The sequence below is a fragment of the Bremia lactucae genome (genome assembly GCF_004359215.1).
Source record: "Bremia lactucae strain SF5 chromosome Unknown BlacSF5_NotPlaced_182_SHOA01000115.1_669280bp, whole genome shotgun sequence".
NCBI classification, from domain to species: Eukaryota; Oomycota; class Peronosporomycetes; order Peronosporales; family Peronosporaceae; genus Bremia; species Bremia lactucae.
The window spans coordinates 180,576-187,227 of record NW_027152195.1 but is presented as its reverse complement, the minus strand read 5'-3'; positions in this window follow the sequence as shown (position 1 = coordinate 187,227).

Below are 6,652 nucleotides of genomic sequence, written 5' to 3'. Positions count from 1 at the left end.
GGGAGTGCCTACACCCTCCAACATTCTATGTGGGCAGACTGAAGCCATACTTGCCATGTGGATCTGCTGACCCTACTTCATCCTTTGAAGGTGAGCCACTTGCTGTCGAAGGGTCTCGACCTGCTCGCGAAGAGTCGCCAACTCATCACTCTGAAGTTGCTTCTCGGCATAGAGGCGCTGGGGGACATCAAAGGATTGGTCCTTCACAGACTCGAGAGCAACGAGACGAGTCTCGACATCACCGCGAAGAGTGCCCAGAGTTGAGCCAGCCTCCTCAACGACACCAAGAAGTCGAAAATGGCTCAAGCCACGGATCTTCTCGGTCTCCTGCAACTTTAGGACATCGTCCTGAGTCTGCTGAAGCCTCGATTCGAACTCGGTCTTCGACACGGAAGCCTGTGTCGCCTTCGCTTCCAAGGCATCATGGCGCGAGTCACACTCGATCGCATGAGCCTCAAGGTTTTGACAGCGAGTCTTCAGATCCGAGGAGTGCATGTGCAGCTCCGCAATCTGTTCGCGATGAGCAATCTTCCACTTCCAGAGCCTCTCAATCGTTTTCTCGTTCAGCCCCACCTCCGTTGATTGATTCTCACGGAGAACGTCGGTGGCTGGTTGAGTCGATTGTTGGTCACAGAGACCATCTGACTCCGTCGAATCGCCGCCGAAAGAAGCAACAGACTCGTCGCTTCTTCCGTGTTCGGTGGCGCGGCTATCAGCCGAGCGACGACACTTGGGAATCACGTGACGCCCTCGTGGCTGACGTTCCTGGCGTCGTTCGCGAGTATGAGAGCGACTTGTAGCGTCGGCTCTGTCGCCGCTGCCGTGGCCAAGTTGAATTGGTCCACGTCCGAGAAGGGAGTCCATTCGATTCTGTGTTTTCAAGAAACACAAAGGATCTCCACGAGTTCTCTTTCACTGCCCTTGATTGACGCGGATCATCACGGTTGTTGATCCGACGCCAAGTGCTGAAGCGCTCACGGTAGAACTCTACATCACCCCGCTTGTTAACGATGGGTGCAATGTCGTAGAGTCCACCGTGAAGCCTCTGTCGCTTGACAGGGTGCTCAGTACGGCAAGGGGCTTCATGAGGACTCCTGCCTGAGTCACTCACGGAAGGCTGGGACGGTCGCTTGGTTCCTCGGTCGCTCATTTTGAAAAGAAACACAGCCAGCATTCCTCTTCCCTTTGAAGCGTGAACGCTACTTTAAGGGGGGGTGATGTAATGGGCCTCTCATTACATGTCTTAGTACTTATAATAGAACATATCTCAAAGGTGCTGGGCACCGGAGATGAGACGGAGGGAAGCGAGGCATGTCTCTACAGGGTAAGACATGGGAGCCAGGGCTAAAGGTAGCCAGTTGTGCTCTAGATGAAGTGATGACGCCGCATCGTCATTACTCATCTCCCTAGAAACCATCTGGCGACACTGCATCGTCGACATGAGAGTTTCAAGTTAAAGTTCAACGCTTCCCAGTCGAAGTTCAAGGTTTACATTCAAGTACAGAATGATGGTTCCTGCTTGGGAACTACACTGGTGACGCGTCCAACGTGTCTCTACCGGATGAAATGAGTGGCGTGAGCCAATCACTTCGCAGGGAATTTTCCACAGGACTTCAAGTTCAAGGTCCTATGGGTTGAACCTCAGTGTACCCAAGGTTTTATAGATCAGTTCGTAGGTTTTATTCATGCATGTGTAGGTTTTACTTGTAAAACCTCTAGGAGCCCTTGAGGCTAATAAGGAGTAGCGACAGGAACCATAACAGCTTTTCAATTCAGTTGTCATTTTACCTCCAACCTCGCAAGTGCCCTCCAACGTTTTCTTCCACGGTTCAGTCTCCTCTTTTAGTGAGCTGAATAAGGGACTTGGCCTAGTCCCATTACACCTAAAAGCACTTTGAGGAGTCCTTCCAACTCCTTGACTTGGCCAGTGTGCTCTGTTTCCCATTTTTCCCCACGGAATCATGTATACATTGAGAGAGAACTTCCCCCACCTATCCGATCCGGAGTGGGCGGCGTATGAGCGCATGGTCACTATCTTCGGCGAAGCAATTGTGATCAACATGTTGAACACCTTCAATCCCGAAGCGAGGAAGTTGACGGCGCTCAACTTCATGCACCAGGAGGCTGTTGGAGCGCAACGGCAGGCCACAACTCCTGCTGCAAGAGTTGCGCCTCTAAAACTCGATGTAAACCAATACAAAGGTGGCGAGAATGAGCCCCTTTTACGCTGGTTCGTCGAGATGGATACAGCCTTGAGAGTTCGGAAGATCTATGATTCCGATCATCAAGTTGCTTTCGCGATGTCGAAGCTCGGTGGACGTGCAAGAAGCTGGGCATTCGATCGTCGACTCACCGACCCAGGATGCTTCCCGGACTATGAAGCCTTCAAGTACGAGTTGAAGCTAGCGTTCGAGCCGCCGAAGAACGAATTCCGAGCTCGAGCTGAGTTTCTGGACCTGCGCCAAGGACGTCTGGAGTTGCACGACTACGCGCAACGCACTCGATACCTAGTGTCGAGTATCGTGAGCAATTCAGTCGATTATGCCACTCAGGTCGTCACGTTCATGAAAGGTCTGAACGATGGTCCAGTGAAGACTCAGCTGTTCCGAGAGTATCCGGAGACGATGGAAGACGCGATCAATCGCGCTCTTCAGGAAGATTTCAGTCTTAGCAAAGCTCGCATCCACCAGAGTTCAGCCCGGCAGCCGCGCCGGCAGTACCAGCCACGCCAGTACGACGGACCTGAGCCAATGGATCTGTCCGCTGTGTCCACACAAGCCAACGGGCATACGCGGTCGAGAACCGATGTTAAGTGTTCCGTTGTGATCGGATGGGCCACTTTGCTCGAGATTGCCGAGCGTCGGTCAACAACAGGCCGCTCTCGCAGCGCTCCCGCCCAACCTCGTCAGGTCGTGCTTTCAGCCGACCCCAGGGGCGGAGCGAACAAGCAAAAAACGGCAACGACCAGTAGGAGCGGGGCTCCCTACTGGCCGAGAATCAAGTTCTGCGATGACGGTGAAGTCACAGGACTTGGGCCCCAACGTGCAACCTGCACACATGAAGTCCACCAAGAAGACGACCAGTGTCGATCAGCGGTCAAAGCTGATAGTCTTGGACGTAAAGGTGAATGAGTCAGCTCCACCTTTGCGTGCCCTGATTGACACAGGTGCCTCGAACAGCTTTGTTCGAGAGCGTGCCCTCTCAGATAGCAACGTATTTGCACCTGATGTGAAGGAAATGGGCAAGATGGTTGTTCGATTCGCGGATGGATCGACAACCCAGATGGTGAAAAGAGTTGTTACTCTACACCTGGGATGTGAAGTTCTCCGAGGAGAAGATGAATTTATCCTTCTCGACCTCGATGACAACTATGATATGATACTTGGGATGCCATGGCTGATGCGCTACCAGCCAAAGATTGATTGGAGACGGCATCTTATCAGTGTTCAAGGTTCGAACACAGTGCAGTGGGAATCTGCTGATGAGGAACAAGTACTATGGGTATACGCCTCGGTTGAAGAAGTTCCAGATCCCTTTAGTGATTTCGCGGCGTGCGATGGCCCCGCATCTTCATAAAGTGGATCTGTTGAGCACAAGAAGGAAGCGCAGCGACCAAGAAAAACCAAGAAGACTCAACCGAAGTCGTGGAAAGTTGCAACGAATGAGAACGTTCAACTCGTTCGTTGTGATCCGTCATGCGAAGCTGGTATAGTTGAGACACGTACCTCTGAACAAGGTATGCAATCTACTGCCACGCTAACTGACAAAGGAAACATCAACGGCCACGATGTTTCAAGCGAGGAACATGTCCAAGCTATTGTTTGTGACGATGTGGGGGTGGCACAGGGTGTCTGCAGCGTGAAGGTTGATAATCCCCCAAGCTCGTTATCAAGTTTGCTCTCTCTGGGAGAAATGAGCAAGAAGTCGTTCCTCCGCAGTCTCAAGGATGGCGAGATTGCCCAAGTGTGTATGATCGTTGCGGAAGCCGATCGCGATGAAATAAATACTTCGTCCAACATGGACATGAAAGTAGTGGAAGACAAGACCCGGATTGAGAGATACGAAACTCAGTCGTGGGATGCGCTCAAGGGAAACCCAGTGTACGAACTTGCACTGGAGTTTAAAGACATCTTCCCAGACAAGGTACCAGAGGAACTCCCAGTGGACCGTGGAGTTCATCATGAGATTGACTTGTCTCCTGGTACCAAGTATTGCGTCACGAGACAGTGGCCATTGCCGAAGGAACAAGTCGAGGCAATCCACAAGTTCTTCGAGCAGCGTCGGACAGCTGGTCATGTGCGTGAGAGCAAGTCTCCGCACAGCAGCCCAACATTCTGCTTTAAGAAGGCAACGGGTGGTTGGCGAATTGTTCATGCTTTCAACAAGCTGAATGACGCCACCATACCTGCTCAGACACCTGTTCCTCGGAAAGACATGATTCTTGACGGGATGGTAAATAGCACAGTCTTCAGCACCTTGGATTTGTTGGATGGGTTCTATCAGATCCGAATGCGCGAGGCTGATGTTCCTCTGACAGCGGTTAGCACGCCAAGCGGCATGCTGTGGGAATGGCTCGTGATGCCACAAGGGTTAAAGGATGCGTCAGCGACGTTCAATCGCATAATGACAAACATTCTTCGTCCCTTACGTGACTTTGCTCCGAGTTATTTTGACGACATCTTCGTCCACAGCAAGGCCACGTTTAACCGTGCGGACTTGGATGTTCACCTCGATCACTTACGACGCTATTCGAAGTGATGCGATAGAACAAGCTCTACGCGAATCTGAAGAAGTGTATCTTCTGCGCGCCAGAAATCCCAGTCCTTGGCTGCTTTTTGGCAAGAACGGTATCCGCGCTGACCCAGAGAAGATCAAAGTGATCGACAAATGGCCTGCACCTCAGAACATGAAGCAACTGCGCCAGTGGTTGGGTCTGGCCAATTACCTCCACAAGTACACACGGAAATACGCTGACATGACTCATCCGCTTACGCGCCTACTCAAGAAGGACGTTGAGTGGAAGTGGGAACAGGAACATGAAGTGGCTTTCGAGTTGGTCAAAAGGAGCTTGTATGAAGCGCCAGTGCTTGCGCTTCCTGATGACAACAAGCCTTTCCATGTTGTCTGTGATGCGAGTGATTACGCCATTGGTTGTGCATTAATGCAGCACGATGCCAATGAGCGAGAGAGAGTTATCTCCTATCAATCGCGGCAATTAAAGCCAGCAGAACGGAACTACCCGGTTCACGACAAAGTTATTGGCTATAATATACTCTCTTGTGAAGTTCCGAGTCCACTTCTCGGTGAAAAGCGCTTTGTGGTCTACACAGATCATGCGTCATCGCGCACTGCCGTGAAGACCCCTCACTTATCCCAGAGGATGGCACGATGGATTGCATTCTTCTCGGAGTACAACTTTGTTGAACACTACAAGCCAGGCAAAGACAAACATCCTTGCTGATGCGTTATCGAGACGTCCGGATTATGACTCTCGATTGACAGAGGATGTGCCAAGCGCCGCCTGCAAGAGTTGTCCAAGTGATCAAGAATCTGTGAACGCTACCGCAGTCAGAGCTCGCTCATCTGTTCGTGAGGACATTGCACGAGCATACAAGGACGACGAAGGTTACTGGGAAATGCTGCAGTACCTCAAGAGCCCAACGGAGGATAAGCTGAAAAAGCTATCTCCAAGAGCGCGATCACGGACCCACAGATATTCCATCCACGATGGTCTACTCTGTTATGGGATTGACGATGACGACGTGCCAAGAGTTGTCGTTCCAAACGACGAAGAACTAAGTCACCGTCTGTTGCTTGAGTACCACGACAGTCCCCCTGGAGGTCACTTTGGTCGCGAGAAGACTTTCATGAGCCTCTCTCGCGACTATTATTGGCCGCATATGTACAAATGGGTGCGCAAGTACGTCCGTACTTGTGAGGTGTGCCAACACGTGAAGCCTTCGAGTAATACTCAGGCACCACTGCGGTCACTACCGATCCCAATTGACAGTTGGAAGTCTGTGAGCATGGACTTTGTGTTCGGACTTCCTCGCAACTCGCAAAATCGGAACGGCATTCTGGTGATAGTAGACCGATTCAGTAAAATGGTTCATCTTATTGCCGTGCCGGATACCATCGATGGGAAGAGACAGCACAAGTCTTCGTGGATACTGTCTTCCGACTCCATGGGTTGCCTGAGGAGATCGTCTCGGATCGAGACACCCGATTCACCTCCGCCCTATGGCGCGCAGTTTTTGAGCGCCTGGGTACAAAGTTGTCGATGTCGACAGCTGCACACCCTGAAACGGATGGGCAAACGGAGCGTGTGAATCGCGTGCTGGAGGACATCCTGCGAAGTTATGCAACGTCATTCGAGGAATGGAGTGCCTTCCTCCCACTGGTTGAGTTCTCGATCAACAACTCAACGCACGCATCTACCGGGTACTCTCCCTTCTATGTCAACAATGGTATCCACCCTCGCGTGCCAGCGACACTCATGGGGGCGGTTTCTACTCTTGGTGGGGGAGGAATTCGATTGGCAACGGAGTTGAACACCGCGAGTGCGACGTATATACGGGCCAATTTTGACGTTTTGGACTCCGTCAAACATGCCTCGACGAGATCAAAAGAGGATCGAAGACTTTGTCGGCAA